Genomic DNA, 10821 nt, shown 5'->3' with positions numbered 1-10821 from the left:
AAAAAAGGGTTGTGATTGGTCGGAAGTTCCCGTTCCAAAATCCCTTAAATTGCGGGGCGAACGAGAGTCAAGGAGAGAAGGGCAAGAGACTGATACACGGTTGTCTCAGGCACTTGGGAAGCCCGCTGAGCGTAAAGAGAGAGTGTTCTCCTCTGTTGATCTTCTCAGAGACGGGTTAGTGCTGAGACCGGACCGACCGTGCAGTTGAGCCGACTCCACAATCTGACTGAGGTCTCTCCAAAGGTTATTAGTTCCCAGACGCCAATCTGGCACGTGAATTCACTACGCATGGTTATCCTGTACATACACTATGTTTTCCAACTTGTACTTTCTACAACTGTAAATAAACTGTACATATATTCGAGTGTGGAGGTGTGCTTTCCAACGAACCTGATTCATTACATCGAGTCGTGATACACAGGAAACCAACTCAACGAGACGGAGTTGGGAAAGAACGGCAATAAGATCTTCACTGATATTTAATTAAATAAAAGAAGCAAGGATTCTTCCTATGCTTTTATTAAATATTAACTTACTACTGTTTTCATATATACTTATAAATAAAATCTTCGTAATTGTAATTATTTATATAATTTATTTAATATTAAATTCTAATTAAATTGTCCGCGTTATAAACTGAATTATAAAAATTGTTCTATCAACTTTAACATTAATTTATAACATTTTATCATTGTCAAATTTATATTTCTCAATTATCTCAGATTGAGTTGAATTGTTGAATCGTGTATTATATACAATACCATGGATTTACATTCATTGAATGATATAAAATTTATAAAACGTAATTATTACTTTTAAATTGTATACAAGGTAAGTTTGGAGGACAGGGATATAAGTCGGGAGATGACAGTATGGATCATTTTAAGCAAAAAATTTTTATATAGGCATTAACATTATTCTCATTAGTTTCAGAGATACAGCTGTTTGAAAGCTATTAACATGAAACAATAATAATGAATGATACATATGTTACATTCACAACAAATGCTCAAAAATTAAACACTGAATCACAATACACTTTCAAATCGTGTCGTTTCTCTGGGTTACTATGTGATAATCATGTAATTCTTGAGAAAATTCGAGTCGCATCTCTCGGAAGTAGATGTTGGATACGCTGATAGCCATGGAATGTAAGCCAACGCGATGTAAAAGTCGATTGACTGGCTTGTAAAGTGTATTAAGATTCAGAACGCAATTTTTGAGCATTTGTTGTGAATGTAATTCCTGTATCATTCATTATTATTGTACCTGATAAATGTCAATCAGTTGTATTTCCGAAACTATTGATAATAATACCGTGTTCATATAACGATTTTTGCTTATCATGACCCACATCATCATTTCCCAGTGTAATTATTTCTACTGATTCACTTTGTTTATGTAATATAACAAAAGATGACTCAAAAGCCTGAGAAAGAATTTTCACAATTAAGATTGTTAGTAATTTGATCACTTACAATGAATTATGAATAATCCTCATGTTAAATATATATACTGTGTATCTTGGTTGACAGACTTTTGGATCACTCTCTACATTCAATTTATTTTTTGTAAATTAAGATAAAAGCGTAACAGTTATTTAATAATTATGTCCACAAGATAGCGGTTTTATAAGCAAAAACCTTTAGATAGATTCTCTAGAAACACCATTAATATATCTTTTAACTAATTACGAACTTAAAGTTGATATCTTTATTTTCTCGTATTATAATTGGGCTATTATCGTTAGTTTTGTTTGAAATAGAGTTTTATCATAATTTTCTTAATCCAATAATCCAGTCGTGTAACCGAACAAGAATTTAATTCTCTGAAAGGCGATCATAAAACACTTCGAACAACATAAACTCTTTAACTGACTAATGCCAATAGCAACATAATGATAGTAGCAACGTCGATAATAGATAACAAGAATCATTAAAGTGATTATCTTAAATTTCTTATACTTTACTTCTTACCGGCAGGAAATTTTCATAATTAAAAACTCGTCAACCATTCGATCATTATAAATGAAAAATAAAGATGTAAATAGGTCATATATTATGAATTAATGTATAATAAAAATAAAAATTTATTAATGATATAACTCTCTAATTTAGTTTGAGTTGATTAATAGATTGATTAGCACGAGACACTAACATATTGTGAGTTTTAACATTACAAATTATGACCAGGCTAACTCGGCCAACATAAGTGAGAGATAAGAAACGATGCTTCAACCGTTCTGACCATAATAAATTATGCCAGCCACTTCTATGTTCATTATGGGCGGACCTCATCTTCAATAAATTGACCAGCGTGTTTGAAGAATGGGGGAATGATTTACGGAACTATTCTGTCCACAGAGCTGTCGAAAGCTTGGAATGAGACATGTTGGTAGAGAGGGGTCCCTTTTGCCTTCTTTAAATAAATGAAATACATAGGATGTGTTTCATTAGTAAACAGCAATCTCAAAGATTTTGTTTTTTGTTAATAAAATAACATAAATTCATAAAGACAGGGTTCCTTTAGGTTTTCTCCGTATCCAGGAAAAACACCTCGATGACCCTGATTGCCCATGATAAATTATGAGATCAGTTTCGAACCTGAAATCCATAACAATAGATTAACACCTTACTAATTTAAAAATAAATTGTATTAAAGTTTATTTTGACTTTTTGAGTCTGTAAGTTATAAAGCACATTCTTTAATTAATACTGTATTATACAAATCATACTTATTAGGCAAGTGTTAGAGTTATAATAATAACATATCAAGCAAAGGTGTCTAAACAATAATACTCCCTCATTCAATTAGAGAAAATAAATATATCAAATTAGAATATATTTTATTTTATTTACTAAATTATCAGAATAAAAAGTACAATACGTATAATAAATATATGCGATGATATATGATAAGCATAGAATTATAATAACCAGGTTAATAAATCTATTTTTTCATTTATCTCAGTTCTGTCTCTGATCATTTCTTAACATTTTATATCGTTTATTTATATTTAAAATAATCTGAAATCGATAATAATAATAAATTTGCTTAGTAAAATATTGTATTGGGAGAATGTGATAAATGACATAAAAGACAAAAATTATCAATTTATTTATATAAAATTCCAACATAATTGAAAGAGTTGATAGTTTACAAGAAAAATTGATTTACTAAGAAAGATAAAATGATAGATTATTACAGTAAATCACTACAGCACCCTACTATCAGTCATAAATCAGTCAATAAAACGTTTATTGAAAGAAACTACTAGTTGTATCGTGTAATACACTAACTGTCAGTTACAATAATAGAACACTTGCCAGAAACACTTAGATTTGTTTTATTTAGCACATTTATTCATCATTTTCTAAGTGAAAACAAAAACTTGAGGGAATCAATTATGAAATGACAAAGTAGGAAACGATCATGATGCATTTAATCATTTTTTGTGTATTTTGTTTTTAGAAATAATTATCTGGTTTTTATTATAGGTAGACTTTAGATTTTATCTGTTAAAATAAAATATTATCGGAACATTCACATTTAAACATAATTTATTTTAAATTTTATTACTTTTATGCCGAAATTATGTATAATATTCAATTATTTTAAAAGAGAATTTTCAGTTATCATATTTAAATGATAAATATACACGAGCTCAAAAGTCACTTAACAATATGTTTAAAATTAATTTAAGAATGGTTAAAATTCCAAAGAAACTGTATTTTTTTATAATTTTATTTTAGTTTTAATATAAAATATTAAGATAATGAGGATTCTATAAATTACATCAAAACAACAAATACGTTTTTATAATTTATTTTCAATGGTGTTTTAAATAATAGCTTTACCTTTTATTTATTTTTCTGTTTGCCTTGAGACTTCATTTTCAATTCTATTTTCAATTTTCACAATTTTATTTTTATATTTAACTTTGAAAATAAGCAGTTTATAAATTTTTTGTTATACTTTTTCTCTCCAAATGATGGCTGTTTCAATACTTCATAATGGTTTTTTAGTTTTATAATGGTTATAGTGGTCGGAATTTTACAGTTATTTTCATGATTTGAATAAATTTTTGCTTTCATGAAACTTGCTAAGAATTCATACATCAGGAAATATGATAAAAAAAAACAATGAAATATATTAAATAGCTCTCAATGTTTTATAGTTGGTATAAATTCATAAATTTTAAATAATTTATTTAAAACTTAATTTAAATGGTAATATTTACATAGGATGGCTTAAAAATCAGCTTTTTTTTTTTACTTACAAATATAAATTGTAAACTGAGTTTAGGAAAACGTGTTTTTTCACGAAATTGTTAAAAATATGTATAGTTTAAGTATATATTTAAGTACTGTATTTGAGTAAGAAGGCGATACTTATCATTCTACATTCATCATATTCAGATTATTATTTCTTTATAATATCATGTATTTCAGACTGTTTTTATTTTTTAAATTTATATATACTGGCATATATATATTTTAAAAATCTTGTTATAAAGGAATATATTTTATTTTCTAAAAATTAATTTTATAAATCTAGAAAACTGCCCATTCTATTGAATTCCTTGATTAGCATGATTTTATTTAAGTATCAGACTATTAAAACTTGTTTCTTGTTTACTTATTTTAAAATCTCTCAATTGCAGTTTTTATATCTTAATTTAATAAAATAGGTGTATTAAATTTTATTATCTAAAGTAAAAAATATTAAATTAGTAAGCTTACATAAAGTATACGTTTTAATTCTTTTAATGTTAATTTATAAAAATTTTAATTAATTTTATTTAGTTATTACTAGATGTACATAAATTTTTGTAAGAGTTTTAAACTGTATACGACATTCTTAAACTGTAATGCCTTGATGTAGTAAGAAGATTGATTTACATTTTAAAAACAGTACATTTACATAGTTTAAAGTAAAAAAAAAAACAGTATTAAAATAACATTTAAATTTTAAACATGTACTTTTCAGGCAGTTAAAATACTTACAGAATAATAAATCAACAAATTGCAGTTTTAATTTCTCTCATATAAAATACTAAAGCATAATATTTCAAATAATTGGATGTCTAGATAGGGAAAAAAAGGACTCAACTTTCATTGCATTTTTTCAAAAAGTTTTATGATATCATTAAATCCATAATACGGAAAACTTTTCTAAATTAAATTTTGTTGAAAAAAATAATCAAATCCTAGAATTCTTAAAGGATATTCCATTAAATCTACTTTTCGATGCCAAAAAAATTATTTTAAAGAAAATAAATAAATAAATCTAAATTTTACATTTGATTTGTATTTTAAACTCGTTTAAATAATTATATACACATAACCTATATATTACAATAATTATAACTTAATTGGAATATTATCTTAACAATTTAAGTTTCATGTTGTGCGAGTCTTATATATATAGTATGGAGCCATATTATGCTATGTTTAATATTACACAAAGTTTATAATTCTTGCTTATACTGGATTTGGATTTTGAGTTTACTTGACCAAAGACGAGTACCGCCAAGCAAATAATTGTATATATCTGAGACTTTAAAGGCACGAGTGTCTAGATAAGCGTGTACTTACGAAACTTCTTTTATGTAAGATTTATATATACCAAAGTCTTATTACACGATATTCGATTGGATTGATATGATAAAGCAACACAACGCAAGGGAGATAACTGCCGGGAGGCATTTCTATGGAAGACTGCTGCCTATTTAAATGTTATAAACGGGAATAAATCCGGAAAACTCCTCTGGCCAGCCCGTTGTTCAAGCGCAAATCCATGACCAACTACGATGTTCAGTGATTTTATCCACTCGACCATTGGTAGGCTTCACGATGTTCGATATAGTATAAGATTCGGATCCTTAATAAGGTTGTATTCGGAATATTCGGTACAATTATCGTTAAGCATATATATTGTGTGTATATGTAAATTATACGAAACCTAGGTCTTCCTAGACAAAAGTCTATATTGAGTTTACCTAACCGCTCAAACCATATAAATTAAATCTGTAAAATATCTTAATTCTGCAATTACCTACATAAAAATAACAATTCCAATGTATTGTACCATATGTTGGCATTCAGTTACATTTTCCTAATGTAAAAATCAATATTTTAAAAAATAGTAAATACAAAATACTTTTTTTCCCAAGGCATCAATATTTTTATTTGTACAAAAAATTCCTTAATTTTTTCATTTTTTGACTCCCCGCTCTATAGGCACTAACAGGGCTTTTCTATTCATACACATTGTGGATTCGGTCAATCCCACAATAGAAGCTGTTGGATGATGAGAGATGGTGCCCGATATATCCGGGACAGGTCATTCCAAAAAAATTTCTGGTGTTGCTTGCCCGGATTCGATCTTGGTTCCCCAAAACGTTGGACTAACCTTTAATTAACCGTCTCAGCTGCTTGGACGTAAAATTAAAAGCAGCAAAGCTTTTTACATTATTTTATTGATAATAATTTTAAAATGAGTAGACTAAATTGTATTATTTTTTAGTGATAAAATTAATTTAATAAAATATTTTATTTATTAAGCTTAAGTTTATTATTACTTAATTTTTTATGTGACATATTTTCATTCATTTTTATTATTAATTATTTATTTAATTTATAAGATTTTGTGTAAAAACACAATTATTTATTTAAAACATTAAATAATTAAGTTATTTATTAATGCGCTATTTACAATTATAAAAATACACAGTCAAAATAATTGTTTTAATTAATAAATTTAATTGGTTAGTTTATATTAAACGGCAGAGTTTTATGTAAGATTAATTCTGTTTATTTTCATAAAACTTTATTTACTTCACATAATTATATTACTACATGTAAATATTGAGTATATAAATAATGTAAAGACTTTTTGTGTGTATTTGAAGATTATCAAGCTCTGACATTTATTAATGTTATGGATTTTAGATATTCTATGAAAACGCCATTAATTTTTCTTTAAACTTATAAATAGAAACAGGAAGAAATAGGAAAATAGAGGAATTAATATGCTCATTTTACTCGAAATCTTGACAGAGAGGGGATCCAAACTTTGAATTTTTATAGTAAAAACTATGACTAATAAGTTATAAAATTAAAATTTAGCTGGTAAAAATCTGTTTTAATATATTTTTATAGCCTTCGTAGAGGGATGAATCCCACATTTGTTATTGATATTCGTCTCATCGTTTCACGTAAGATAGATACTGTATCAATAACTTCAGTCTTTTCATTTTCATTCTTTCATCTTTCAGACACGTAAGAACATCAATGTCAAATATTTATTATGCAAATTTTAAAAAGTTAAAATTTTATATAAATTATTTAGAATAGAATATATAATGTCCAATTAATTTTTGTTAGCATCTTCATTATGCATTATTGTGATTATAGTTAGTTAAGTACGAAGCAATTTAAAAATAGAAAGACACATCTGATAATACAATGGTTATCAATATTAAAAAGTGCTTTTGTTTTTAGAAAATATTTATTTATAAATGTCATTCATTCATTGAATAAATACCTTTACATTAAAAATAACAAATATCAATTAATTTAGATATTTCTTTTTATTTAAAAGTAATCTTTTGTATGAAATATACTGTATATAAAAGATGATCTACAGAATAGATTCGCTGAAATTTGCTAAGATTTACACCTTTAATCTTATAATAAATTTACATTGTTAAAATTATATTTTTTATTGAAAAAATACATTAAATTGCTTACTATTTATTTTCTAAGAAAATTTTAAAAGAAAAGTAAACAGAAGATATATTGAATTAAAATGTTGTAAAAAAATTCATGAACATAAATTATGCAAATTTCTTAATCTACTTGTTTGTTTAAACAAATACAAATTATACTTTTTAAAATTTTTTATGAGATGATTATATTTTTTCTCTGTGATATCCTTTAAACTCAACATTATTTCCTAAAAAGTATTTGTTAAAGAATTACATGTTATAGTTTTGTACATTTATAGCTCTTGCAGTGAATGTAATCTTGTGTTCAAGTTAAATTTTTAAGCTTAACTTAGTTACCAAATTGGTTTTGCTAAATTAATAGAATTGTTTCTATCTAAACAATATTATTATAATGTCCGATATTAATATTAACAATGTCATTATTATAGTTTCTAGCTAAGCAAGTAGTAGTAACTATTGTTTATAGAAATATTGCTATACAGCAAGTATGTAATATAATATATTGCATAGTTGATTGCATAATATATGATCATGCAATTATAATATAATTGCATGATCATACAGTACACATATAACAAGTATTGGCCTATGTAGCAATACGCAGTAATTAAGTAATTAAATGAATTAATTGTAAATAACAGAACTACTTTTAATGTTTACATTTTTTCTCAACAGCATTTACTCCATTATTTATTGGCTGTACGCAACAGATGAATATGCAAAATTATAGTATTTCCCAAAATAAGAATATAGTCGGTGTGCTGGAACTTAAATGTGTATAACCCCGCTGCCTTCGAAATATCACGTTATTTCACGTTATAGACCTATGACCTTTTATTTTTTATAATCTCAGAGTTCTTGAAAAAATGTCGAGAGTTTCAAATACATTATAAATATTCAAGCATGTGTAATAAGTGGAACGTATACTATATTACAAAATTCTATTATATTCTACTTCTTGATGAACACGGACAAAACTATTTTCTTTGCCATATGTAGGCTAATAAACATAGGCGCCATTCTTAATCTGGGAAAGACTATAGAAAGAAAGAACTAGCAAGTAGGCGATAAAAGAAAACTTTACACTTAAAGATTTCACTGTACACCATTTGTTATTCTTACCAGATCCAACTGGTGCTTACAACAAATATTGCTATTCATCTACATATTTTCCGGCTTATCGAAAATAACAGAATTTTTGACATTCACAATACGGTTCTTCTGAAGTTTAAAATAATACTATTAATCTTCTTAAGCTTAAATAATTAGATAGAAAATAATTTTTGTAGTAAAAAATAATTGATTAAAATATGAAAATATTTCAAAATCCTTAAATGATTATTAATTTATAAATTGATAATCTTTCAAATAAGAGAAAATGTAATCAAAAAATTTTAATGAGTAAAAGTTTTAAATAAATTTATTTTAATTCATATTAACAATTTTTAAAATTGTTGCATTAATTTGTCTGATGTTTCAAAACCACCACTAACAAAGTTATGTTTATTCTGCAGATGACTTCTAAGATGCTAAATAAAGACAGCAATACTTCCTTAATATGTAGAAACAAAATTCTGCCAATAGCAATTTTTTCTAATCAATAATTCCAAAAATGTCTCTCTTGCGTCGTTACATTTTTCAATAAATTTAAAAGTATAGTATTAAGAAATTTTTCAGATTTATTCTTGCATATAAACATTTTTTCCAAAACACTTTTCTTCTTTAAAAGTTTCTCAACATTAGGAATTTCCTCTACCGAAAATGTTTTTTTTAATTTCTCCTACTGATTTGTGTCCATAGTATCTTCATCATCACGAAGTTTATATTCATTAATACTTTCTAATACTTTATTTTTCCATTCTTTTTTTTGACCTTCTTATCCACCTGCTTGTAACTCCTCATCTCTAACTTCCCAAGACTACTTATCCATTTTAGTTTATTATTAAAGAAACTTTTCTACAATAACATGTTTACTGATGCATTTTTATTTAATGATTAGATTTTAGTATAAATTAGGTACATTGGTATGAGAAATTATAAAGAATGGGTTTATAAAAACTAACAAAGCACTCTAAAAATATCGATTCAAGAATATAAATAACACCGAAGTAAAGTGGTGGCAAACTTTGTCGATATAAAATAGAACGGAAAAAACTGATGAAATTAGTTGTTCTATAAATATTTTGTAATGTTTTGAAGGTAGATGTGGAGAGGAGTCAATATACCATACTCTTGGAATTCTATCAAAAGAAAATTTTGGAAAAAATGCATTCAGAAAAATCAGTTAAAATAAGTTTTGTGAAGTATTTACTTATATACAGTTGCATTATTACGGTTTTATATTATTGTAAAATTGTTCAGAAAGAAATATTAAAATTGATTGGGCGTTATTATAATGTTTTGAATTTTAAGAATAATTGTTTTATTTTTATTGACTTCTAGAATGTTTTGGGTAAATTTTAATTTCTGCATCCTGTATCATTTGAATGAAATGAAATATACATAGAAAATTTATTTTTTATTAATAAATTTGTTGAATTATTATTTGTTTTTTGTTTAAGATTTATAAATTAATAGAGCATAAAAGTAAAGAGTTGTTTTTATTAATAAGAAAAGAGATTAAATCGATCATAGTAATTATTAATTAATATGCTTTCAGAAATTACTCTAGAACTATTGATACAGTAGAGCGTCGTTTATCCGAATCACTTGGGGACGGGTTATTCGGATAACTTATTTTTCGGATAACCGATTATGTACGAAAAAATACAATAACCTATTCCGTGTTGAAATTTTTCTCCGTTGCGTGTCGCTTTGCGTTGAATTTTCGTCGATGTTAAGCCTAACGTAAACTTTTAAAAATAATAATCGTGGCTATTTTATAGTTAAAAATTATTTCTTTATTTTTTACAAACAAAATAAGTATATTGAAAAATATAAAAACAAAAAAAATATACAGTAATACCTCGACTTACGCGAACCCGGAGTTACGCGATTTTCAAATCTCGTCGATTCGTCTTTTGTTTGAACGCCACGCAACTCTTGATTACTCACTCCCCCAACACTATTGTTCAGCTTACATGTTCGGA

The sequence above is a fragment of the Centruroides sculpturatus genome, unplaced genomic scaffold (genome assembly GCF_000671375.1).
Source record: "Centruroides sculpturatus isolate CEXI.00-Female unplaced genomic scaffold, Cexi_2.0 scaffold52, whole genome shotgun sequence".
Classification (NCBI taxonomy): domain Eukaryota; kingdom Metazoa; phylum Arthropoda; class Arachnida; order Scorpiones; family Buthidae; genus Centruroides; species Centruroides sculpturatus.
Note: the sequence above shows the minus strand (reverse complement) of the source record.